This window comes from Dermochelys coriacea, chromosome 2 (genome assembly GCF_009764565.3).
Source record: "Dermochelys coriacea isolate rDerCor1 chromosome 2, rDerCor1.pri.v4, whole genome shotgun sequence".
NCBI lineage: Eukaryota > Metazoa > Chordata > Testudines > Dermochelyidae > Dermochelys > Dermochelys coriacea.
Window position 1 is genome coordinate 241,008,693 of NC_050069.1, and position 27,813 is coordinate 241,036,505.

The 27,813-nt window shown below is 39.9% G+C and overlaps 1 protein-coding gene across 2 annotated transcripts in view; it reads left to right on the forward strand.

Annotated features, from left to right (window-relative positions):
- Window positions 1–27,813, forward strand: part of ZEB1 (zinc finger E-box binding homeobox 1) — a 216,275-nt gene that overhangs the window by 30,381 nt on the left and 158,081 nt on the right. The window lies entirely within an intron of this gene.

A 27,813-nucleotide genomic window follows, 5' to 3' on the forward strand; every position in this document is an offset into this window, starting at 1 on the left:
TTTCCCTAGTATTTTTTTTTCTCTTTATAAGGACAGACAAAATTGAGGCAGTTGATGACTTATTTTCCTATGATAAAACACATGTTGGACTTGAAATATCTCAGTACAGCTGAAGTGACTAACTTTAAATAGCTACTATGACTGACTGATGCTCTATCTGCCCTTAGGACTGCATGAAATCTGAGTTGTAGGATGCCTGGCTTCAGATTCTCTTCAAAGCTTCTGAGGCTATTTATTTAGTACTGGACCATTCTACTGCCTCTAAAATATCTGACACAAAGACTACTGATGGCAGTCCTTGAAAAAGAAAACCAGAGTGTTTATCTCTCATTGGGACCTACCGGCTTATTCAGGCTTAGTTCAAGGATTAGCATCACGAAATTATGTCCTGTAACTATTTCACCTGGTGTTTCTTCATCTAATTGAAAAAAGAACTCCTGAGATAACTGCAACCTATTTGACCTTCCATGAGTTATAACAGTCACTTAAGGCAAGTTTATTATACTTAACTCAGATGATTGGTTCCCCTACTCGAGACGTACCTGGTTTTTACACTGAGAATGTCCATGACTGATGTTAGACCTAGTTGCACTGGTTTCCTGCCTGGAAGAAGTGGGCAAGGCTTCACTCCAGATGTTGTCTTAATCTTTTTTGTTAGGTATATGTAACTCCCAGATTTCATAATGAGAAAGCAACAGGATTGCAGTTTGTGCTTATACTCACTCCAAAATGTGCTGGCTTGATTAGTTCCCCAGTATGCTTTCTGAACATTGTCTCAATCTAGCTACTGTAAATGCTCCCCCTCCTCATTCTCTCTCTCTCTCTCTCTCTCCTTTCCCCCGAATTTTGTGGAGTCACTGGGTGCTGTATACACCAAATCCTTCCAAGTATTTGGTAATGTGCCAGTGTACTGTGAGATAGAAATAAGTGCTGGAAACACCTACAACATTAGTACTAGTTCTGGCACCTGGCAATCTGCCAATAAGTCCTCTCAATTTTTAATGAGGTGGTGCAGTTACTATAGGTACAAATTCTTAGACATGTCATTTGTGTATATAGCTTCTTATAAGTTCCTAGATAACAGTACATTTAAGTAGGTATAAGTGTAATTTTGCCCACTGAGACCAAAACTGAACACAGTACTCAAGTTGATGATGTGCTAATTTTATATATGTACGCACACACACAATCACATTTCAATATTTTCAGTATTCAGTTCCTTCATGTATTTTAACATCTTGGTCTCTTTGTTTTCAGTTTTATTGAACACTGCTGTGTATTGAGCAACAATTTCATTAAGCTGCCTATAATAATATTAGGATCTCATTCGGAGTGGTTTTAGTTAACTTAAAACGCATCAGTGTCTGAGTAGTTCGTATTGCTCCTTCCAATATACATTACCTTGTACTTACCTAGACTGAAATTCATCTGCCATTGTGTTACCCAGTTATGCTCCTTGGAACTGTGATGGGGCTTCTTGCCAATTTGGAACACTTTCAGGCCACTTGTCTTGCAGCCTCCCTCACTAGTTAGCATCGTGGCTTTCCTCCTTGTGTTCCTTATTTGTTCCTTCAGGCCACTTCCCCTGCTGTCTGTTACTCACCTAGCCTCCCTAGCATTGAGCTGCCTGTATCTATGGCTCCTCCTTGATGATTCACCACCTGCATTTCTGGGATCTCCCCTCCACCCTACAACCTGACCTAGACCTTCCCTTCTCAGTTAAATCGTGGAGGAGGACTCTCTACTGCAGAGGTGGGCAAACTTTTTGGCCCAAGGGCCATATCCGAAACTGTATGGAAAGCAGGTGTAGTGTATTAAATTGCTCCCCATAGGAATGTGCTGCTTACTTACGGCTGCCAGTCCTGGTGCTCTGAGCTGCATGGTTAAGGGGCAGGGAGTCCCAGGGGACAGTCAAGGAGCAGGGGGCAGTTGGATAGACATGGGAGTCCCAGGAGACCTATCAGGGGATAGGGGGTGTGGATAGGGGTCCGGGCAAACGGGGAGGTTGGAGAGAGGGGTGAGGTCCCAGGGGAGCGGTTAGGGGCGGGGGGTCCTAGGAGGGGGCAGTCAGGGGACAAGGAGCGGGGGGGGAGGAGATGGGTCTGAGGGGGGCAGTCAGGGAGTGGGAAGCGGTAGGGGGCAGGGGCAGGCTGTTTGGGGAGGCACAGCCTTCCCTACCCAGGTATAATGTATTAAATTGCTCCCAGTAGGAATGCGCTACTTATGGTGTACAACTTGCTGCCAGTCCTGGTGCTCTGTAAGTAGCGCATTCCTACAAGAAACAATTTAATACACTACACCCAGCGGCTCTCGTACCCACGCTGTCCAGCAGGAGGTTGCAGCCCCGCTGCCCAGAGTGCTGACAGCACACCTAGCTGAGGCTGCATGGGAGGGGCTGGGGGCTCAAGGACCAGGTAGGATGGTCCCACGGGCTGTAATTTGCCCACCTCTGCTCGACTGTCTGATGATTGGATTCTTAAGAAAGCCTTCCATCTTTGGACCGATCCTTAATATTACCATCCATCTGGTTTCTCTGTACAGGTAGAGGCAGTCAGATCTCATTCATCTTTTGACCCATGGTACTTTCGTGCTCCTTGATAACTGACGTGCTTGGGAAGAAGTTTTGCCTTTAATATATTATTCCATAATGTCTACTAAGGTTTCTAAGCATGGTACTCTTCCACCTAAAGTGCATGTAAATTAAGGGTGAAAGGCAAAACAATCCATCCGTTTCATCTGAAGTACTAAGATGAATGAAGCCAGTTGGGAAGAGTTCGTATATTATCAAAAAACATTGGTTTATTTTTAATGTACATGTTTAAGGACTAAAACAGTCTCCTACTGAACCTGTAACCATGAATAAGTATTTGGTAACAAATATATCTTTTAATCTTTTTAATAGGGAAAGCTACTTTGAAGTGTGGTATATCAACATGAAGAACTAGGGGTTTTTAATAGCTGTAAATTTTTTAAATTGAATGGCTTTGAGTTTAGAGTAACTTGATGGATGTTTGAGATCAAGGAAAAGTGAGTTCATTGCTTAATTGAATAATTCACAAGGCACAAAAGCAGCTTTTTTTAAACTCTCCACTCCTTTCTCCCTATTCATTCTCTCTTAATGGCCCCTTCATAGCCAAAGAGCAACTTTGTCTGGATGTGCAAAAGCTTGGACATAATTGCAACCCCAGTGTTAACAGACTACTTAGTGAAATCTGTCTTGAACTGGTTAATAAGCAAGAAAACTAAAAACTGTGCTTAAATGCAAGCATTTCATTATGAGGCTCTGTATTTATCAATTTATATGAAGTGGTGTTGCAGAATTTCCATTGAAAATATCAGCATTCTAAAAGTCTTGCCTCTTTATATTGTGTTTCATACAGCATTAATTTTGTGATTTTTTTTTTCCTTTAAAAAAAAATGGAACTGAAGAGCCCTGTTTTTAGAGCAGGAGTAGAATTAGCACCACTTAGTTCAGTTATTATTGGGCCACTAAAATAAATTTTCAAGTGACCTGTAAAAAGATTATAGGCGCTAAAATCTGAGATTTTTTTTTTTTACAAGAGATTGAATTAAACAGTACAACTTACTTTACCTCTCCCTTCAGACACCAGTTGCCTTTTTAGTGACCTAAAGACTTTTTCTGGTAAATGAGACCATTATCAGGATGTAAATAGTCTAATTCCACCCCTTGACCTCATAAAGCTCTGTCAGAATGCTTGAGTTCTGAACTACAATTGCCGCTCCTTAGTCAGGTCTCAAAATAAGTGTCCCAGATTTCCACAGCATCAGTTTGTTGAAGTCATGTTTTAGACTGTGGAGATTTGGTCATTTAATTTTAAAATTTTATTAGAGCTATCAAGCGATTAAAAAAATAATTGTGATTAATCGCACTGTTAAACAATAATAGAATACCATTTATTTAAATATTTTGGATGTTCCTTACATTTTCAAATATATTGATTTCAATTACAACGCAGAATACAAAGTGTACGGTACTCTATTTTTGATTACAAGTATTTGCACTGTAAAAAACAAATAGTATTTTTCAGTTCACCCAATAAAAGTACTGTAGTGCAATCTCTTTATCATGAAAGTTGATCTTACAAATGTAGACTTAAGTACAAAAAAACCTGCACTCAAAAATAAAACCATCTAAAATTTTAGAGCCTGCAAGTCCACTCAGTCCTACTTCTTATTAAGCCAATCACTCAAACAAATTTGTTTTACAAACTCAGTTCTTGTTCACAATGTCACCTGACAGTGAGAACAGGCATTCTCATGGCACTGTTGTAGCTGGAATCGCAAGATATTTACATGCCAGAGGCACTAAAGATTCATATGTCCCTTCATGCTTCAACCACCATTCCAGGGGACATGCGTCCATGCTGTTGACTGGTTCTGCTCGATAAGAATCCAAAGCAATGCGGACTGATGCATGTTCATTTTCATTATCTGAGTCGGATGCCACCAGCACAAGGTTGATTTTCTTTTTTGGTGGTTCGGGTTCTGTAGTTTCGCATTGGAGCGTTGTTCGTTTAAGACATCTGAAAGCATCCTCTATGCCTCGTCCCTCTCTGATTTTGAAAGGCACTTCAGATTCTTAAAACCTTGGGCTGAGTGCTATAGCTGTCTTTAGAAATCTCACATTAGTACCTTCTTTGCGTTTTGTGAAATCTGCAGTGAAAGTGCTCTTAAAATGAGCAATGTGTGCTGGGTCATCGTCGGAGATTGCTATAACATGAAATATATGGCAGAATGCAGGTAAAACAGAGCAGGGGACAAACAATTATCCCCCAAGGAGTTCAGTCACAAATTTAATTGACACATTATTTCTTTTAACGAGCATCATGAGCATGGAAGCATGTCATCTGGCATGATGGCCGAAGAATGAAGGGGCATCTAAAAGTTTAGTGTATCTGGCACGTAAATACCTTGCAATTCCAGCTACAAAAGTGCCATGCGAATGCCTGTTCTCAGTTTCTGGTGACATTGTAAATAAGAAGAGGACAGCATTATCTCCTGTAAATGTAAACAAACTTATTTGTCTTAATGATTGGCTGAACGAGAAGTAGGACTGAGTGGACTTGTAGGCTCTGAAGTTCTCCATTGTTTTTGTTTTCAAGTGCAGTTATGTAACACATGCAGAATTTTTTTAAGTTTCACTTTCACAACAAAGATTGCACTACAGTACTTGCATGAGGTGAATTGAAAAATGCTATTTTATCATTTTTACAGTGCAAATGTTTGTTATAAAAATAATATACACTTTGATTTCAGTTACAACACAGACTACTTACATAATATATGAAAATGTAGAAAAATATCCAAAATATGTATTAAATTCAATTGGTATTCTATTGTTTAACAGTACAATTAAAACTGTGATTAATCCCTATTAATTTTTTGGGTTAATCGGATGAGTTAACTGCGATTAATAGTCAGCCCTAAATTTTTATGTAAAAATGCTTGCTACAATTAGGTAGCATACTCTTAAATCCTAAGATTTGGATTGTTGAAAAAAATGACTTTTCTGATTTTTTTTTCTCGTGTGTGTGTGTGTGTGTGTGTGTGTGTGTGTGTGTGTGTGTGTATAGAGACGCACACAGTATTTTAAAAATATCTTAGCACTTTACACTTATCCTTTTAGAAAGGTATTGTATTGATTTTATATATTTTACTAGTTCAGTAATAGGAAATGCAGTAATATTCCTTCCAAAATACATGAAAATGTACTGCTAAGACAGAATCTTACATACAGTACCTTAAGTTTTAAGTAATACAAAAGCCTATACACATCAGACTAATATTAGTCTAAAATAATGATGAGCCTGTAGCATAGGTTATGCTGATGAATTCCTATTCCAAAGAATCTTTTCTCTTCTGGCTAAATCTTCCAGAATTCTTCATTTAATGGAGAAACAGAAGTCTTCCTAAAAAATGTGAAAAAACTTCTAGTATGTATCTCCTTCAAAGTTTAACTGGTTGTACACCAAAAAAAGTTTTGAATATTTCTCTAGTCAAAGTATGAATGAAGATTGCACATGGATTGTGTTTTTGGAATGAAGTGATTCTGAAAAGGACTTGAGGTGGGGGGCAGTCATGGTGGATAATAAACTGAACATGAGCTCCCAGTCCATAAGAAGGCTAATGTGATGCTTACTCATATCAACAGGGGGCTATTGAGTAGAAGTAGGGAAATGGTACTGTCGCTATAAATAGCGTGAGACTGTTACTTTGTCCAATTCTGGTCTCAACACTTCAAAAATTAATTTGAAGGGCTCAGAAAAGAGCTACTAGTATGGCTTGAGATCTGGAAAACATTCCTTGCAGTAAAGAAGCTCAAGCTATATAATTTATGCAAGACGAGGATAAAAGGTCTTGATCAGTACATAAATACAAACGGGAGTGAAGATTTCTTAGAGTAGAGGGTTCTTCTTCAGTCTAGCAGACAACAGTATAACAAGATCCAATGGCTGAAAGCTGAAGCTAGACAATTTTGGATTAGAAATTAGGTGTACATTTTTAACTGAGGGTGGCTAGTCATTGGAACAACTTACCTAGAGCTATGGTGAATTCTCCATCACTAGAAGTCTTCAAATCGATATGGAGTGTGTTTGTTTTTGTTTTTTTTCCTAAATGATATGCTCTTGCTCAACCATAAGTAATGGGCTCGATGCCAGAATTACTGGGTGAAATTTTATAGCCTATGTTACACTGATCAGACTAAATAATTGTAATGTTTCCGTCTGCCCTTAAAATCTATTAAATAAATGACTCTCTTCACAAAACAGTTCAAACATACCAGGTTCCAAATTTCTAATTCTCAGAGCAACTCTTCTAATCTCCAGTCATTAAATGTCGTGGTTAGATAAATATGAAGGAGTAAATCCTCAGAGTAAATTGTTTACTATTCTGTTGCTGTAAGCCTAGGTCTTTCCTTTACTGCTTAATGACTTCATCCCAAATACTTCCTGAATAAACTTCTATTGATAACACATCTTCCTGGAATCTTCCTGTTCCATAACAAAGCTTAAAGAATACAAACATTTTTAAAGAGAGCTCTTTAACTGTTTTCCACAAATACTACCAGATAGTGCAAAGGAAGATTATAAACACTCACATTTTTAAAATTTTACCCAAATAAGTTCTTCTAAATGCTCATGCAGTTCTTTATCTGCAGCTTAAAGTGATCCAGTTAGATACCAATTCATTCAATCTTGCGCCAGAAGAAATGACTTTTCTCTCCTGAACCCACAACTACTGTTAATTGTACACAGACTCCCAGTAAAGAAAACGGCACTTCATCTACCATCTTCCTAGGGTGTGTTTACACAGTAGCTGGGAGGTATAATTCCCATCTTGGGGAGATGTACACTCTAAAAATAAATGTGGCCGTGGTGGCTTGGGCTAGCTGCTTGAGTACAATCCTGTCAGAGATCATGTGTATATAGCTGGCTGCAGCAGCTCAGGCTAGCCATCCAATTACAGTAACTCCTCACTTAAAGTCGTCTCTGTTACCATTGTTTAATTGTTACGTTGCTCATCAATTAGAGAACATGCTCGTTTGAAGTTGCGCAATGCTCCCTTATGTTGTTTGGCAGCTGCCTGCTTTGTCCGCTGCTTGCAGGAAGAGTAGCCTGTTGCAGTTAGCTGGTTGGGGCTTGGAACCAGGGTGGACTGGCAGCCCCCCATCAGCTCCCCGTTCCCCTAAGTTCTCTGTGCGGCAGCCACCAGCAGGGCTATCAATTGCCAGCAGTTCAGCTGTCCCTCCCCTCACTGCCACATGTTGCTCCTACCCTCTATCTTGGAGCTGCTCCCCAGAGCCTCCTGCTTGATGTGGGGGGGAGGGGAAGAGGGAAAGGGGCCTAATGTCAGGGTGTTCCCCTGCTCCTGCACCCCACTTATCCCATATCTCTAGGGGGGTCGGCATACTTAAAGGGGCAATGCACATCTCTTGCACAGTGTCTCCCCTCTCTCCATTCGTGCTGCCTTGTAGAGTGTGAGGCTACATTAACAACAATGGGTTAACCCTTCAGAGCTCAGCTGATTGCTAGTTCATCATTTAGTAGTAAGGCATTCCCTGGGAACTATCCCACCCTCTGTCACCACATTAACTAAGCTTGACAATCATCATTGCTGTGTACCGATATTAAATTGTTTGTTAAATGTTATAGTGTGTGTGTGTGTGTGTGTGTGTGTGTGTGTGTGTTCTGGTGAAGAAAATTTCCCTGGAACCTAACCCTCCTCCATTTACATTTAATTCTTATGGGGAAATTGGATTCGTGTAATGTCGTTTCACTTAAAGTTGCATTTTTCAGGAACATAACTATGTTAAGTGAGGAGTTACTGTACATACCCAAGAGTTTGGATGGGATTGTACTCAAGTGGTTAGCCTGAGCCTCCACAACAACATTGTTCTTTTTAGTGCCAGAGGCTTGATTTAAAGCCAGCACATGTTGGCTGATCTGAGCTGGGAATGATACCTTTCTGCTGCAGTATAGGCATACCTTGAAAATGCAAATACTAGGCATGCTGACTGCCTCAAAACTGAATAGAGCTGGATGGAAAACAGCATTTCCATCCCAGGGGAAATTCTGACATTTCTGAAATTTTGGAACAAAAGTCAAAACTTCAAAAAGTCTTATGGAACAGAAATTATGAAAATTTGCTTTAGAAACATTGAAACACTATCAACACTAAACAAGTCAACATTGACATGAAACACAAAGTCCAGTAATAGTAATTTTGAATTCAGAATCTTCAGTTCACCAGGGTGGTGAATGACAATTCACACATGTAAGTAATCAATCAATCAATCAATCACATACTTTAGTAATGTGAGGGATTAAAAGGTAGGGGAGGAGGTGGTTAACCCCCTCACTAGTCAAGAAAAAGGCTCTCAAACATTTGGGAGTATTTCTCGGGTAGAAGTGTGGCCCAAAGTGGGTGCCTAACACCACTGAAGGCGGGTTTCTAGGGCCATGAGGGTGGGAATCTGAGACCAGCGCCCTGTGATGCCACCTCCACAGACCGCTTCAAGGGAGCAGGCTACATAGGTGCTTTTCTCGGAGGGAGTAGCTGCAAGCTGTGTCCAGGGTGCCATGCGAATGGGCTGTTGCAGCCCACAAAAGGATGGTGGAGGCCCAAGAGTGCTTCTGCAGCAAATACCTTAGTGGGAAGGTTTTCTGAAATGGAGACTACAGACCAGCTGATCAGCCAGACTAGCCTCTAGAACAGGCGTTCTCACACTGGGGGTCAGGACCCTTCAGGGGGTAATGAGGCTTTTACATGGGTGGGGTCATGAGCTGTCAGCCTCAATCCCAAACCCTGCTTTGCCTTCAGCATTTATAATGGCTTTAAATATATAAAAAATTGTTTTTAATTTATAAGGCTGGGTCGCATACAGAGGCTTGCTATGTGAAAGGGGTCACCAGTAAAAAAAAGTTTGAGAATCACTGTTCTAGAACCCCTTTATTAGTTGCCCTACTTATGGAGGGGGATGATCCTACAGGAAGAGATGTAACAGAGCTTAGGGGACATGGTCCCCTCTACATTTTTTGTTTTGTTTCTTGTGGGAGGTTTTTTAAAAAACAAATCCTCAAAAGTTAATTTTAAAATTCATCATGTAAATTCTACTAGGTGGAGCCTAAAACACCATATAATAGGCATCACAGAAACTTGGTGGAATGAGGATAATCAATGGGACACAGTAATATCAGGGCACAAAATATAGTGGAAGGATAGAACAGGTTGTGCTGGTGGGGGCGCTATATATGAAAGAAAACTTAGAATCAAATGAAGTAAAAATCTTAAATGAACCAAACTGTACAATGGAATCTCATGGATAGTAATTCCATGCTCGAATAATAAGCATTTAGCAGTAGGGATATATTACTGACTACCTGACCAGGATGGTAATAGTGACTGTGAAATGCTGAGGGAGATGAAAGGGGCTATTAAAATAAAAAAACTCAGTAATAATAGGGGGTAATAATAATATCCCCATATTGCCTGGGTACATATCTCTGCATCTTGTCCTGAGGTGATAAAGTTTCTTGACACCTTAAATGACTGCTTCTTGGAGCAGCTAGTCCTGGAACCCACAAGAGGAGAGGTAATTCTTGATTTAGTCCTAAATGGATTACAGGATCAGGTCCAAGAGGTGAACATAGCTGGACGGCTTGGTAATAGTGACCATAATATAATTAAATGTAACATCCCTTTGGTGGGGAAAATATCACAGTGGCCCAACACTGTAGCATTTAATTTCAGAAAGGGGAACTACACAAAAATGAGGTTAGTTAAATAGAAATTAAAAGGTACATCAGCAAAAGTAAAATCCCTGCAAGTTGCATGGAAACTTTTTAAAGACCCCATAATAGAGGCTCAACTTAAATATATACCCCAAATTAAAAAAAAAATAGTAAAAGAACCAAAAAAGAGCATCTGTGGGTAAACAGAGTAAATGAAGTAGTGAGAGGCAAAAAGGCATCCTTTAAAAAGTGGAAGTTAAACCCTAATGAGGAAAATAGAAAGGAGCATAAACTCTGGAAAATAAAGTGTAAAAAATATAATTAGGAAGGCCAAAAAAGAGTTTGAAGTACAGGTAGCCAACGACTCAAAAAGTAATAGCAAAAAATTTAAGTACATCAGAAGCAGGAAGCCTGCTAAACAGCCGTGGATGATTGAGGTGCTAAAGGAGCACTCAAGGACGATAAGGCCATTGCGGAGAAACTAAATGAGTTATTTGCATCGGTCCTCTAGGTTGAGGAAGTGAGGGAGATTCCCAAACCTGAGCCTTTTTTTAATAGGTGACAATTCTGAGGCACTGTTCTCTAATGACACCAATTTGGAAGGTTTTGGAACAAATTGATAAACTAAACTGTGATAAGTCACCAGGACCAGATGGTATTCACCCAAGGGGTCTGAAGGAACTCAAATGTGAAATTGCAGGACTACTAACTGTAGTCTGTAACCTATCATTTAAATCAGCTTCTGTACCAGATGACTGGAGGATAGTTAATATGATGCCAATTTTTAAAAAGTGCTCCAGAGGTGACCCCTGCAATTACAGACCAGTAGCCAGTACTGGGAAAACTGCTTGAAATTATAGTAAAGAACAAAATTGTCAGACATGTAGATGAACATAATTTGTTGGGGAAGAGTCGACATGGTTTTTATAAAGTACTAGAATTCTTTTGAGGGGAGGGGGTCAATAAGCATGTGGACACGGGCAATCCAGTGGATATGTATTTAGATTTTCAGAAAGCCTTTCACCAGATCCGTCACCAAAGGCTTTTGAGCAAAGTAAGCAGTCATGGGATAAGAGGGAAGGTTCTCCTGTAGATTGGTAACTGGTTAAAAGATAAGAAACAAAGGGTAGGAATAAATGGTCAGTTTTCAGGATGGAGAGAGGTAAATAGTGGTGTCTCCCAGGGGTCTGTACTGGGCCTAGTCCTATTTAACATATTCATAAACGATCTGGAAAAAGGGGTAAACAGTGAGGTGGAATAATTTGCAGATGATACAAAACTACTCAAGATAGTGAAGTCCCAGGCAGACTACGAAGAGCTACAAAAGGATCTCTCAAAACTGACTGACTGGGCAACAAAATGGCAGATAAAGTTCAATGTTGATAAATGCAAAGTATTGCACATTTGAGAACAGAATCCCACCTATACATATAAAATGATGATGGGTCTAAATTAGTTGTTACCACTCAAGAAAGAGATCTTGGAGTCATAGTGCATGGTTCTCTGAAAACATCCACTCAATGTGTAGCAGCAGTCAAAAAAGCAAGCAGAATGTTGGGAAACGTTAAGAAAGGGACAGATAATAAGACGGATATGGACCAGTCCAAAGTCCTTGAGGCTGACTTCACAGGACCTACTGCTCTCTCCCTCTGCATCCATGGTGGTACTTACAGCTGCTGCAGCATCTGCTGTAGTGTTGCCTTTTGATAATGAGGATACTGCTGCCCATGTCTTATGCGTGGAAAATGACTTAGGCCACCATGTTTCTCATTTTTGGGATTTGACTGCCTCTCTGCTATCTGAGAGGAAGGAAGGATGGCACTTTTTGAATCAGGATGGGGAGGAGGTGCCCCTACATATGTTACCATCAAGTAGAGCTCTTTCTCCCTGATAGCTTTAAGAAGGCAATTTTCCCCAAGAGCAGATAGCATGATCCACACTAGGGTTTCTCCAATGCTGTCATTCTCTCCATGTATGTCAGTCTTTTCTCCTGCAGGCATGGCAAGGTAACTACTTAGCTGGTTCCTGTATCATCCCTGCTGACCAGCGTTGGGGCCTCAAAGGGCTCTAGGATGTCCATGACTGGCCATTGGGAGAATGACAGGTGGAGCCTGGTGTGACTGTGCTTGTGTAGAGCCATGGATGTAGAGTGCTTCCACTGCTTCTGTCTGTGCATACAGACATTTTGGCCAATAAAAAGTGGAGCTCCTCCAGGTCACTGCCTCCTCTGGTGGTGTGGCGCAGAGTCCTGTAGCTGTCTGTGTGTGGCTTGCTGCACAGGATGAGCAGACATGGCTGCAGATCTTCCTGGGCATTAACAGCAGTGACTGCACCTCTTCAGAAATTTTCCCACAACCAGTTAGAGGCAGCTGTCAAGGCAAGGGACATGCTGGAGGACACCATTCACACTGCATTTGTGATACTTTATGTACTGTCTGTTGTCACAGATCCAGCAGAGAGGGCAAAGGGCCTTATTCACTTTGCTATGACTGCATGTAGTTTGTGAAACATTCTTGGAGGTGTGATGTTTTTCAAACTCGCATGTGGACAATGTGATATGCTGGCAACATGCACATTTTCAGATGCTGCTGCTAGTCTTTCTCCTGGCTGCTTGCGCAGTAGACCATAACAGACATGTAGTCCATTCTCTGTCTGACCATTGGTCTGCATGTCAGTTGGTGGGTGCATCCTCCCACTGTACAGCATGTTGTACTGCAGTTCTCACATCACACCGATCTGGCCACAATTGATCTGGACATCATGCTGCCTTTTCCACAGCTAGGTATCTGCTGCCTGGGAGTGGCTGTACCCATAAGGCATCTGAAGCACTTACCCTCCCCCAGGAAGAAAGGAAGCATGACCATGGCTAGAGCCCTGTGCGGATAAAAAATTTGAATCCGCAGATGCGGATATCCATGGATATAAAGCGAATATCTGTGGAGCTCCAGGGCTCTACCAGGAACTGCAGCAGCAAAAGCAGCAGGATGTCAGGCCACTACTTGCATGAGCCAGTGCCAAGCTCAGGCAACTCCGCCGGCGTGGCTATACTGCCCCCAGGCTCATCAATCGCTGTCCTAGGAGTGTCTTCCATGCAGCGGTCTGCGTCTCCTGTCTGGGAGCATGTGAGCTGCTTGCAGATGCTAGCATGACCAGGGATAGCTGCCGGAGAGCCTAGTGCCTGTCCTAGTGGGCGGTGCTGCTGGCGGTACAGCCATGCTGAAGGACCTGCCTGGCTGGGCACTGGCTCCTGCAGGCAGCAGCCTGACATGCTCCTATGAACCATCCTTATGTACATCCCTAACGTTAGCAAAATTTCATTTTGCATTAAATTCCTGGGGATTACTCGTCTGCCATTTTTATGGCTGTATCTTCTTATTGGGAAATATAATCTATACATATTTGGTCCTGTCATAAAGTGTTTGACTTTAGCAGTGGCACGAGTCCATCTCTGGTTAAGTAGGGTAGTGAACAGAAATTCTTCTGTTGTAACCAAATGTGGAAAACTGTAATCTAGCATGAGAAACGTACTGTTATACAAAAAATGCACAAATGTGAAATTCAGTATGGGCTACCTTTTGATTTGGAATATTATACTGAAGAGTGCAGTTTTAAGATTTCATGTCTAAAATCACTTGTGTGGTTGGGGGTTTTTTGGGGGGGTCAATTAAGTTTTATTGGTAAAGTAATTTCTATTGCAAAAAAATTTTGTGATTAACCCACAGTAATCACAATACTTTTTCAATTGGAATATTGAGGGTATATTTGCCATTTATTTACATCTTATCAGAAATTGTGTGAGCATTATGTATGCTTTCTATGCTTACAATCTGGTGCAGACTTATTAGTGTTTTGATCTGTGGCTTAGCTTTTCTTTGAATTTCCATATAGAGGTTAAATAACTTCATCCTATGTATACCAGTTTGGAAGTTTCTCCTCAACTCTGACAGGTAGCTGCACCACCAATAGCAATATTATGAGCTGCTATTATGCCTTCCATCTGTGAATCATTGCAAACAATTTTTAACGTTTTCAAGCACTAGTCCCTTATTTTGTGATGTCCAGACTGCAGCAGACTTTAATCCAGATGCCATTCTAAGCCACTGTTACTGTCTTTGTGACAGAGGACACCGTCAGTGCAAGATCAGGGTGCATTCCACTGCAGCTCCTTGTGAGAGGTTAGTGTGCTCAGATTCATTTGGAGCTGCTTCAGTTTTGGGAATTGACTGTAAAACCATCTAAGAGGCATCTTCTAAGGAGGACTCAAAAGGAATCCATCTTATGCTTAGCAAGATGATTCAGGATCTGTGTGTGTGTGTGGCAGAGGGGCTTTTGAACTAGAAATGCAAGCAGACTTCAGACATGGCTCAGGAGGTTGGGGGAGAAAAGGAACATTTTCTATCTGTAGTCGCAAAATATGCAACAGTGAAATACTCAAGTAATTTCTTGGAGAGGTATTTCTCCCTCCCCGCCTCTCCCCCTTACACAGTGATAGGACTTGGGAGTGTGGGGGGAGGTAAAGAAATTCAGAGGTTGGTAACAAGAAATATTTTTAAGAGGGAAAATATGCCCCTACTTAAGTTTAGATGAAATTTAAGGTGATTATAATTTAATATTAAAAGCTTTGCTAATTGTTTGAATGGGCTTATGCGCTACCCTTTTTCTCTTCCTCTAAATTAATTCATTTAGCAGAATGCAATCCCCGCAACCTCAAAATTATGTGCATGTGGGTGTCTCTCTGTCTGGACTGCTGAGGGGGGGGAAAGGGTAGATGCTACTTCTAATGGTCTCTTCTCCCTTGCGGCCCACCCCCCACCCCCCTTGGAGTTTGAAAGATGGCTAGCTGGGGGTGTGTGGGGAGAGGCTTCACCTGAATGGGTGGGTGGGTAGGCAGGCATGTGGGGCTCAAGTAAGTCATTGGCCCCCATGGACCCAGGGGAAAGGAGGGTATATAAACCATGTCCCTCTGGCTTGATGCCCTTCTAGCTAGCTAGCAAAGAAGCATCAGAGGAACCTGTCACTGTTCAGCATGGCAGTGGACCCGCCCCCCCCATGCAGGATTGTAGTCCTACTGAGGATGAGGGACTAGGAGAAATCTTTTTCCTCACTACCAGATATGGTGGAGGGACCTGGTGGGGTAGGTCAGAAGATAAGAATTTCACAATTTTAATAGGTGGCAGGTACTTGTTATATAGGAGATTGATTCCTTGATAAATCAGAATTGGAAGTGGACTCAGGGGAAGGAATCCCCTAAAGAAGCTGGGAAATGGGATTGGGGCTCCTAATATTTGGTACAGTGAGGAAACAGTCCTTCTCCAACCCCTTAACCCTCATAGAAAATGAGGGCATGGGGTCCCAGCAAGGGTCTGGGAACCAGCTGTGGAGGGGTTGGGGGCTGATGTCAGTTTTCCACCAGGTGGATATGATTAAGAAAGGAATCATGACCTGTGATCTGAGTTATTGCTGAGTAGTTCAGAGTTAATAAAAGCTGTGACCTAATTAAACCACATCCTTTGCATCTTGTCTGTCTTCCTACATGTCGGAGATTAATATTAAACTTCTTGTTGTGTGACCTAGGTGTCTTTCCCGCAGGCTGTAGAGTCAAAAACCTCTCACCTTTTTGGGACTTAGCTTTATCTTATGGGGTTTTTTTTTTCAGCTCGAGACTTTTTCCCCCCATGGTTGGATGCTCTTAAGGTTTCCGATTTGACGTCTGGGCTGAGCAGTCCCATCTCTTTTCTTCAGATAGCTACTTGCACTTCCCATATATCTGGAAAGGAACCACAAAACTAGCTTCTAGCAGGAGCAATACCTGCTGTAGCTTTTCATGTCCCACCTCTGATGGCAGTTCCCCAATGTACCAGTTCGTGATACCAGGCACTTCCAGAGGGGTATATACTTTTGTCAAAGATTTATAGCAGTGAAAAAGGTTAAACTTAATGCACTATGAAATTCTTCTCTGTGTCTGATATTTGTCTCCAGCTAAGGTTTAATGAAATTGAGTTCTAAGTTGCTTCTTACATTTGTAGTAACTACACAATTTAGTGGAAAAAGCTACACTAAAGGGCACTCAACTCGTATGAAAAGACAAATGTGTAAGGACCTAAAGAGAACACAGTAGTAAATGCTAAAAACACAAAGGATTAAATGGGAAAGGGTAAGTCTTATGTTGCATCCCTTTCTCACACCAATTTTGTCTGTTTATATACCGTCACAGGTGTTCTGTTGCTTTACAGACACATGAAGATAATTCCCTGCCCAAGAGAGTTCACAATCTATCTGAGGATAAGATGATCTAACAGTATTATTCAGAATATAGTTTTCCTTTGGAAAACTTCAAGGTCTGGAGTCATCTTGTAATTGAAAGATGAAGATTAGAATTGGATCTTCAAAATTCATTCAAAGATTCAAAATATAAAACTTCCCTGTATATTTTCAACCTCATTTGTAATAGAACTGTGGTCTTTCCATACTTAAGAATGTGACTAGATTTGTTTTAAACCACAATTTGACCTGCCCTTCCATCCCCTGCCCTGCAATTTCAGGTACGTTGATTTCTTTTTGCCTAAGTATCAGGTGTACTCACTGAGAATATCTTTGATCACTTTGAGGTTAGTCTGACATAGTATATGGGAGACATGAGTTTAAAATAGAGGCTGTATACTTTTTTTAGATGGTTCTTAAGAATATTTTCCAATTTATCTCACAACTGACATAGTGGTGTGTGGTATGGTTTTTGGAGGAGGGGGGTTTTGTTTTTTTGTGAGGAGGTGGGGAAGATATCTCAACAAGGATCATTGGCTTAAACTTTTTTAATGAGATACCTTTTAGATTTTGAGTTATCCTAAGCTTATTATAAACTTGAGTTATACCATAGAATTTGAAGTCTGAAATCATATTGAATGATATTTGAGATATCCACAGTCTTTTCCTAAAGTCTGTATTCAAGTCATGAAAGTATAAGAGTCATGGGGTTTAAGACACCTGTAGCTGAAGACTCGTAAAAGCTTTTCAGGAACTACTGCGTCAGAACACTTACAGGGGTCATAATATCATAGAACTACAGCAAGGATGCCTTTCTCCCTTGTGGCCCCCTGCTGCTCTGTTGATTGAACTGATGGGATTTCCATGGTTCCTCTTTTTTTTTTTTTCCTCTTTAAACACCTTAACTAGAATATGCTATCTGTTTTTTAGTACCTACAATATTCTAATAATCTACTGAAGTAACTGATTTGTTATATGAAACCAAGTGTTATGCCAGTAACTATAGAACTTAGAGGCCAGTCACTAATAAATTTTTATAGAGAAATTAAAAGTAAAAAGAAAAGGATTAGTGCAAGACACTTGCTAGGTGAGTGCTAGTATTTTACTAGATATTAATTTTGCTTTTTTTTTTTTAAACTTTTCTACATGCAATGCTTAGAGACTTCATTATGCAGAAACTCCATTATAGTTAAATAAGCAATTTTAAACTAGAATTTCCTGGAATGGTGGTGCCGGTTCAACATAGTCAAGCACCTATATCCACAATAGCATTCACTGTAATAGAAGTAACAAAGTTCATTGGATTGATCCTGACTTGGAGATAAAGTAGTATAGTAAGTATTGATTATAATTAAAAATAGGGAGTTATGAAATAAAAATGACTTTTAGTATATTTAAAGCAAAGAACAAACATCACCTCATTGTTTAGTTCAACTGTATTTTAATAGTGTTGTATAAAGCAACTTATTAAATGCAATTTTGGAAAGCATTTTGAAAAGATATGCAAGTTTAAATGAGTCTTTTGATCAGACATTTTATAATAGAATATATCTGTATCTCTATTTACAGATATACAATTTTAAATAGAAATATCAAAAACAGTTTTCTCTTATAAAATTTTAGACGGAGAGATCTTTTGAAATGAAAAGGTACGATGGGTGGATGGAATAGCTCGTGAATTTTGAATCCACTTTTGCCAGACTTAGGCTTTGTCTACACTGAAACTTGAACGACACAACTTTAGTCATTTGGGGTGTGAAAGAAATACACACACCCCTGGACAACAAAAGTTTTGCTGATGAAAAGCGCGATGTGAACAGTGCTTTGTTGGCAGGAGAGCTCTCTCCTGCTGACAAACAGCATGCCTTTTAGCAGCACAGCTGTAGTGAAGTTTGTGAGAGAGAAATAGGGTGCATTTATCTCTTAAATGAACACTCGCTGGTAATAGAACCACACCAACCTACCAGCTGTCTTGTGGTGTGTGTGTGTGTGTGTGTGTGTGTGTGTGTGTGTATAATATATATATATATGTCTCATCTTCCTTTTAACTCTAATGATCTACTCAGTTCCTGAGAACAGGTAAGATATATTGAAGTTCAGGCAAAGTCTACACTACAAACTTTTGCTGCCATAACTGCGTGATTTGTGACAGACAAACCAGTGCCGGCAAAAGCCTATAGTCTAATTGCAGATATACTGGCCAAGCTGCTTCCACTCTAGCAGCAAGAGACATTATAGGGTAGCTATTTAGGCAGAGGTTTCAGAGTTATAGCCGTGTTTGTCTGTATCAGCAAAAACAATGAGGAGTAAGTCTTTAAGGTGCCACAAGTACTCCTTGTTGTTTAGTCAGCTTGTCCTTACAAGAAGCAAAGCAGGATTCCTGTGGAATTGCATATCTTGCTTGCTCACAGTCCTGAACGCAGAAGATGGCATGACATGTTTTTGCTAACAAAAGGAGAGAGAAAAGTAGGTACTAGTGGTAATTTATTATCTTGGCTGATAATTTAAAACTTTATCAAGCTACAGTCCTTATTTTGGGGATCTGGGGTTTTGTCTCCCCAGGATGAGAAGATCATTTTAAATTAGATTAACTTGAGCCTGTTGCTAATAATTTTGACTTTTGTTTACGACATCCTTAATTTGGTGGTATTGTGATTAAAGATGTGTAGGTAAGCATATTTTACTAAATTTAAACAAAAAATAGTCTTGATTTGGTGACTGTTTAAACTTTTTGCATCTAGCCCCAGTTAGCTGTTGGCAGCATTCAGTTGCTCATGAGAGGAAGGGTGTGGAGGAAATGTGATATAGCTTGACAAATGGACTGTAACCCTTTTAGACTAAACCTGCTAGGACGTATGCGCATAGTCAAGGCCACATGCTGCTTAAAGTTTTTTATATATGAAAAGAGAAGAGCAGCTGGTATATGTAGCTAACATAAGGTAGTTTGTGGAGCTGAGTAATAAAAGTATTCTAGTTTTGAACCCTCAGGCTTCTGGAAAACTGCTTAGCAACTAAAGATGCGACCTGAGTTAAAGCAGTGTTTTGATTCAGAGGGGGAAAATGAACTCAGGCTAGGGTTTTAAAATTAGTTTAAGAAAAACAATTGTTCTGTTACTTTACATATACTTTATAAAGTGTTTGGAGGGAACTGTATATGGTAGAAGTACAATTAAATAGCCTTATACATTTTTAAAAACATAGGACAAACGTTCATTTTTCATTTGGAAAAAACAAACTGAGTTTTATAAGGCTTATGCAAGAGGAGGGTTATTGTTTGGTTTTTAGTCAGAGCAAGAGATCCTTGTGTCACTATTTTCTGACACTTAATTTGATTTCTTCAATACCATACTAATATGATTGACTTTATCTGACTTTCTGTCATTTTCTCTTTGGGGCTAGTATTTTGTCACTATCTGAGCAGATTGATATAGACTTATGGATGTGCATTGTAAGTCCTCATGCATTTGTGGTGCTTTGAAAGTGCCAGATCTACCTTTTAAGGCATGATACTGGAAAGTATGGCAATACAGAGTTAAAGGAAGCTATCAGTGTAGCAAAGGTTATATAAATGTATTAAATATTTAATTAAAATAAAATGTTAAAAATTGCCAAGAAGCTTCAGCTTTTCTGTGGCAGCCCTGACTCATCTCTTGGCAACAGCCATTTTGAGGATCAGGGGGCAAAGCAGGCTGTCTCTCTCATTTCTGGGGTGTTGCTAGAACATTTTAGGCAGAGGGAGTCACCTTCCCAGCAGATTACATACCACACATTTCACAGTAGGTGCCCTCCCCTTCTCCAGGATTAAAAAGATAATGTATCACGTGAACCGGGTACCTTTTATAATGTTGATTTCAAAACAACCAATTTTTTAAATATAAACTGATAAGAATTTGAAATTTAGCTCTTTGATAATGGGGCATTTACTACATGCATAGAATCAAATATTAATATGGGAGAAGAATCTTATGAACAATGAGTATATACAATTTTCTATAAAATCAAGTTAAAGCTGACCATATGGAAACAGCTAGATTTTTATGGTCAAATGTCTGCAAATCTTTTATGGGTGGCCCATATATCCATCTTCCTTTTTTTCACTTCAAACTAGTATAATTATAATTACATAAAAAATATATAAATATTTATATAAATATATAAATATTATAATTATAGGGTTAGAAAAAATAAAAGCAACTATATCGAAAATGATCAAGCGATTCATTTCTTTATATATCGTTTGAGCGTGGCTTAATCTTATATTTACAGGTTTCAGAGTAGCAGCCATGTTAGTCTGTATTTGCAAAAAGAAAAGGAGTACTTCTGGCACCTTAGAGACTAACAAATTTGTTTGAGCATAAGCTTTCGTGAGCTACATCCGATGAAGTTCACAAAAGCTTATACTCAAATTTGTTAGTCTCTAAGGTGCCACAAGTACTCCTTTTTCTTTTTTATATTTACAGTATCTCTCTCTGTTACATTTATATTTGAATGTTCCCTTTTAAAATGCACGATATGCTTGGATAATTTGTGGAGAAACACTGAATTACAAATCGTTTCAGGGACCTAGTGTTCAAGTTTAAGGTAGAAATTCAATTTGGACTTAAAACTCCCTATTTGGATCAGCTTTGATAACTAAGGTCAATGGCTAACTTCACTTCAAAAAAGTTTTGTAGTTGTCTTTGCTAGACCTGTGGAAAAAGTAGTTTGTTAAGCTTCATTGGCTGTTGAATAGGGTATTAGTGAATGGTTTGATTGCTTTATGTGTGAACTATGACTTTTATGACCTGTTTAAAACTAATTAACATGTTATGCTTTTCTGGAAACAACTTGTGAGTTTTGACTTTGAACAGAATGGTGCAGCCCAATTTGTATTATGCTTGGGTATTTTAGAATAGATTGATTAGGTTTTTTTTAACCAGAAATATGAAATCAGCATTCCATGTTTTACTGTCTGGGATTTCGTTCTTGTGTATTCTGTTGCTTTTTGTGTAAACTGAGTAAATCCACTATTCTCTGGCAGCCAATCACAATGCAAGACTTTTACACCACTCTACGCCCTGGAAGAGGTGTGTTGTGTGTTGTTTTGTTTTTCCCCTTCAGACTGAGGCCTCATGCTGTGTTACTTCAGAATCAACATGTCAAAAATGGCATTCAGTTCATTCTTACCCAAAACCCTAGCATGTCAAGAAGAACAAATTCTGTGGAACTCAATCTTTTTCTTAGGATGCCCTGAATACCTTCCAAGCCCTTCACAATACAGTTTAGGCATGAATCTTCTATTAAAAGTATAGCTTTAGTCATCTTTGCTTGCTTTAGGGCCATGTGGCTGTACAATACTTTAAGAAAGTTGCATATTCCTGTTTACATAGTACCCATTCTTTCCTTTCTGGATATTGATTTAAAAATACATCTAGCAAGAAGAAGCTACAGCGTTTGAAGATTCCCTTACAGGTGACCAAAAATGAAGTAATAAGCCCAAAGAAGATTGTGTTTGTGTATATGCATATATTGTATGAATTAGTAGCTGTATGAAGTACTATTTCTACTGTTAGGACAAAGGGCTCAAAGGGAGAGACCCTGGAGCAGATGAGAAATAACTGACTGAATCATATTCTTTGTTAGGTCACATTACAATTTGGGATCTTTTAAAATGCAGACTTGCTGTTCTTTCACACAGGGAAGATTACCATGGCAGATGGTAATATGGGCAAATTGAATCTGCAACAAAGCAGATTCGGCCATTTTACCGAACTTGAAATGATAATCGATGAGGTTGGGTTTCTGGCTAGATTTTGCACCAAGGTGTTTATGGTCTGTACTTATTCATTGTACTGATAAAATTTACCAAATGAACACTGTACATTTAGGGGAAAATGTTCAAGTGACATTTTCATTTTCTTTTTTAAAAATAGCATTCTTTTTCCTTTGTTTGGGGTATAGAGCACATAATACTGTGACTACTGAATGTTTTAAAAAAAAAAAAAAAAAATTAGAGGGCACCTATGCCTTGATCTTAATGCATCCTTTTCCTGTTTAATTGTGTGACCTTAATAAATATTTTAAAATAACCTTTTTTTAAAAAATAGGATTTTCCTAGACTATCTTTCTAGACTGGATACGGCGGAGTCAGCAGTGGAGAGTTGGTACTAATTGCTAATCTATGCTAGAGAGACCAAACTTGCCACACTAGCTTGGAGTGTGTAACTGTGGTGGCCACTACCTAAAAGAAATCTGATTTACAATAACTGGTGATTGAGCAAAGAACGTTGGACTCAGATTGCAAGAGCTAAGAATGATGGTTATGGAAATCGGGGTGGGGTGGGGAAAACAGTCATTTGGGTAGAGAAGAAAAACTATATCATGCTTCTAATTTTGACACTGATTTGCCAAGTAATTGGGAATATATTTTTGGAAAATGTACAGCTAAAATAACTCTTCTAGTCGCAGAACATATTCCAGTTCTCTTGGTATGCATGAGCCCAAGACACTTCCCTAGATGAAATTGAATGGAAGTGATATGAAGGTCACAGATTGTGACTCACTTGTATTATTGTGTGAATTTTTTATAATTTTTTATAATTAATTTTATCCAAACTTACCTCAATTAAAAAAAATTGGCTATTACTATTACTCATACTTCTAAAGCTTGTGTCTTGGTACTAACAGAAAGCTCCTCTTATGTGAGGTATTGCATTCTCTCTAGAGAATTTTTTGTTTGTGACACCTGTTTAGTGAGATAAGGTGGGTGAGGTAATATCTTTTATTGGACAGCTTCTATTGGTGGGAAAGACACACTTTTGAGATGCACACATCTCTTCTTCAGGTCTGGGAAAGCACTCAGGGTGTCACAGCTAAGCACAAGTTTAGCATGGTTTAGCATGATTTTTAATGTCTAGCAAAGTTATGAATTTAAGCTCCCAGGCTCGTCTCTTGAAGTTGTCGTCATCCAGCTTTCCTCCGAGGATAAGGACTGATAGGTCAGATATAGAGTGATCGCTTTGTGAAAAGTGTTGGCCCACAGGTGATATGGTGTTTTTATCTTTTATCATTTTCCTGTGTGAGTACACTCAAGAGTGTAATGATTGTTTGGTTTCACCCACGTACACCTCTACCATGATATAACGCAGTCCTCAGGAGCCAAAAAATCTTACTGCGTTCTATGTGAAACCACGTTACATCAAACTTGCTATGGAGGGCTGGGTAGGGAAGGCTGTGCCTCCACAAACAGCCTGGCTCCGCCCCCTATCCGACCCACACCTACTTTCCGCCCCGACTGACCTCTTGGAACTCCAGACCCATCCAACACCCCCCACCATTCCCTGGCCCCGACTGCCCCCTGAGACCCTCTGCCCCTTATCCAAACCCCTGGCCCGGCCCCCTTAACACGCTGCTCAGAGCAGCTTGTCGGAGCCAGACACGCTGCTGCCATAGGCGCCGACTCAATCAGTGCTCCGGGGCTGGAGCACCCATGGAGAAAAATTGGTGCGTGCAGAGCACCCACCAGCAGCTCCCTGCCCCGCCCCCCACCCCAGCTAACCTCCACTCTGCCTCCTCCCCTGAGTGCGCTGCCACCGCTCCGCTTCTCTCCCTTCCCTCTCTTCCTTCAAGGCTTGCCGCAAATCAGCTATTTGGTGCAGCAAGCCAGGGAGGCAGGGGGAGCAGCAGAGCGCTTGGGGGAGGAGGCAGAGCGGAGGTGAGCTGGGGCCGGGAGCGGTTCCTCTGCATGCTCCCTCCCACCCCCTGGTTACTTGCTGCGGCCCTCCCCATGCCCTTCTTCCGCCCCAGCTCACCTCCGTTCTGCCTCCTCCCCTGAGCGTGCCACAGCTCCGCTTCTCCCCCCTCCCTCCTAGGCTTGCACATTCGGATCATGTTATATCAGGGTAGAGGTGTAGTTGTGGGAGCATTTAGTGAGCTTGATGAGGTACACCACATGTTGTGTCAGGCATGTGCAGGACTCCTGGATCTTGAAAGATATATTGTGGGGGGCGTTGAGCATTGTAGCAGTGGAGGTATGTCTGCAGGTTTTGCATCTATTGTTCCAGCAGGGTCTGATATGGCTTTGAGTTGGTGTGTCCTGGTCTGTGGGGAGTTTGCTTCTTACAATGAACTTGGAGAGTTGGGGGGGGGGGTTTGAAGGCCAAAAGAGGGGGCTCAGGAAATATTTCTTTCAGGATAGGATCCCCATCGAGTATGGGTTGTAGTTGTTACCTTGTATGGGTTCCAATATGGGGTGGTATGCGCCTATTAGTGGAGTGCAGTCTTTCAAAAGACAAGCCTGGGAACTTAAATTTGTAACTTTGCTAGACATTAAAAAACAGTCTTTATTAAGACATTGGATTTGTGGCTTACTACAGGAATCTGTAACCTGCTAGCCACCCTTTTTATCCTATGGCTGTAGGGGTGTTAACAGACCACTTCACCTTGAATGGTCCCTTAGAAAATGTGCTAACTACTTATGCTAAACTATCTCTTTGACCTTATATTTAGCTGGTTTCAGAGTAGCAGCCATGTTAGTCTGTATTCGCAAAAAGAAAAGGAGTACTTGTGGCACCTTAGAGACTAACCAATTTATTTGAGCATAAGCTTTCGTGAGCTACAGCTCACTTCATCAGATGCATCCGATGAAGTGAGCTGTAGCTCACGAAAGCTTAGGCTCAAAAAAATTGGTTAGTCTCTAAGATGCCACAAGTACTCCTTTTCTTTTTATATTTAGCTGTGACACTCCTGAGTACCTTTCCCAGACCTGAAGAAGAGTTCCCTGTAGTTTGAAAGCTTCTCTCTCTCACCAACAGAAGTTGGTCCAATAACTGATATTACCTAATCCACCTTGTCTCTCTCATATCCTGGGACAGACATAGCTACAATGACATTGCAAATGACATGTTAGGATTTTTTTTGTTTTTAGTTACTAACTTTCATTATGAGGAGCAAATAAGATGTACTGTAACTTGTTTTTAAAGACTCAGACCTCACTTATGGCTGTAATATTCATATTAACACTTTGATTTATTTTTTCCCATATAGGAATTCAAAGGAAACTTTAAGAGTAAATCTGATATCGCTGATTAGAACATAAATAGGAACTTAAACAAAAATACAGTCTCAATAGAGTGACTTTTAAAATTAATGGAAGACTGAAACTAGTGGTCAGATACCTTTAAAAATCTAGATGTATTTGGCCACTGGCTGGCTCCCATATTTTTTTTCCATTTATGCAGTAGAAACCAAGTGGGAGAACTGCAATATGTTAAAGTTCAGACTCAGTACACTTAATTTATAATAAGATGTGATCATAAAACTTAATGAAAATTCTACTAATGTACTGTGGTCATTCAACAAAATGTGATGGTGATCTTTTTTCCCCAGAACATTTTAGCTATAAACTCTAGCCATAAATAGGTTACATCCTGTGTTTTGGTTTTGATTTTTATAAAATGACTGTTTACAAATACATACTTGCTAAGTCAAAAGATAGTGTTGTCATGATAGAATGTCTAATGAGAATCTTTCTTGTATAGAATGAGCACTGCCATTACTAACTAGTCTTTGAGATATTAATGTGACTCTGAAGTACCTGTGTAACTTTTCTAAATGAGTCTCCTTCTGGAAAGTTTGGACCAGGGTGGATTTGATTTAAATCATGACATACTTCACTAGTTAGGAAGGCTTGATTTAATCATGGATTTCTACATAAAAGTGCATTCTTGTTGTTTATGTCTTTAAAAGATACTCTTCACAAATCGGAGATAGATGTAGGTTTCATTTTTAGAAGGTATACACTATACATTTTTAAGTGATTTATTTTGAAAACTTTTCAGACTAGTTTTACAGCTATATCAGAAAATGAATGGTTATTTCATTTACCAAAGGTAATTGAAGCAGATAGTTCACCTCCCAGTGACTTCATAAATATCTCCAATTCAACAGGTTAATCATTAATATTTGGAGGATTTTCTTGCCATGCAGTATTAGGAGGAGAACATCACCAGACAGACACTTTAAATGGTTTTATTTAACTAAAACATCAACATTATGCATTCTGGATTTTTTTCTTCAACAGTAAACATATAATATTTTAACAAAACAAGCATATGAATTTTTGAATTTAGTTAAATACTCAAGTTTTTTAAAATCGGGTTTATTTTTGTTAAAATTGTTTAATTAAAATAGTTAAATGAAATTAAAAAAAACCTCACCAATTAAATTGACTGTCAGCCAGGTCAACATGAGAAACTTAAAATATTGGTAAAAATAAAAGGAGTACTTTGCGGCACCTTAGAGACTAACAAATTTATTAGAGCATACGCTTTCGTGAGCTACAGCTCACTTCATCGGATGCATGCAGTGGAAAATACAGTGGGGAGATTTATATACACAGAGAACATGAAACAATGGGTGTTACCATACAGACTGTAACAAGAGTGACCAGGAAAGGTGAGCTATTACCAGAAGGAGAGTGGGGGTGGGAGGAACGACACCTTTTGTAGTGATGATCAAGGTAAGGTAGGCCATTTCCTGCACTTTTCAAGAACAGTAAGAGGGGAAATAAACAAGGAGAAATAGTTTTACTTTGTGTAATGACCCATCTACTCCCAGTCTTTATTCAAGCCTAAGTTAGTTGTATCTAGTTTGCAAATTAATTCCAATTCAGCAGTCTCTCGTTGGAGTCTGTTTTTGAAGCTTTTTTGTTGAAAAATTGCCACTTTTAGATCTGTAATCGAGTGACCAAAGAGATTGACATGTTCTCTGACTGAGTACCCCGAAGTTACCTACTACAGGACAGGCCCAACAAAGAAAACAGAACGCCACTAGCCATCACCTTCAGCTCTCCAACACATCATCAAAGATCTACAACCTATCCTGAAGGATGACCCATCACTCTCACAGATCTTGGGAGACAGGCCAGTCCTTGCTTACAGACAGCCCCCCAACATGAAGAATATCTATTCGGGGACACCATCATAGGGCCTAATCACATCAGCCACGCTATCAGAGGCTCATTCACCTGCGCATCTCCCAATGTGATATGTGCCAGCAATGCCCCTCTGCCATGTACATTGGCCAGACTGGACAGTCTCTATGTAAAAAAAATAAATGGACACAAATCGGATGTCAAGAATTATAACATTCAAAAACCAGTCGGAGAACACTTCAATCTCTTTGGTCACTCGATTACAGACCTAAAAGTGGCAATTCTTCAACAAAAAAAACTTCAAAAACAGACTCCAACGAGAGACTGCTGAAATGGAATTAATTTGCAAACTGGATACAATTAACTTGGGCTTGAATAAAGACTGGG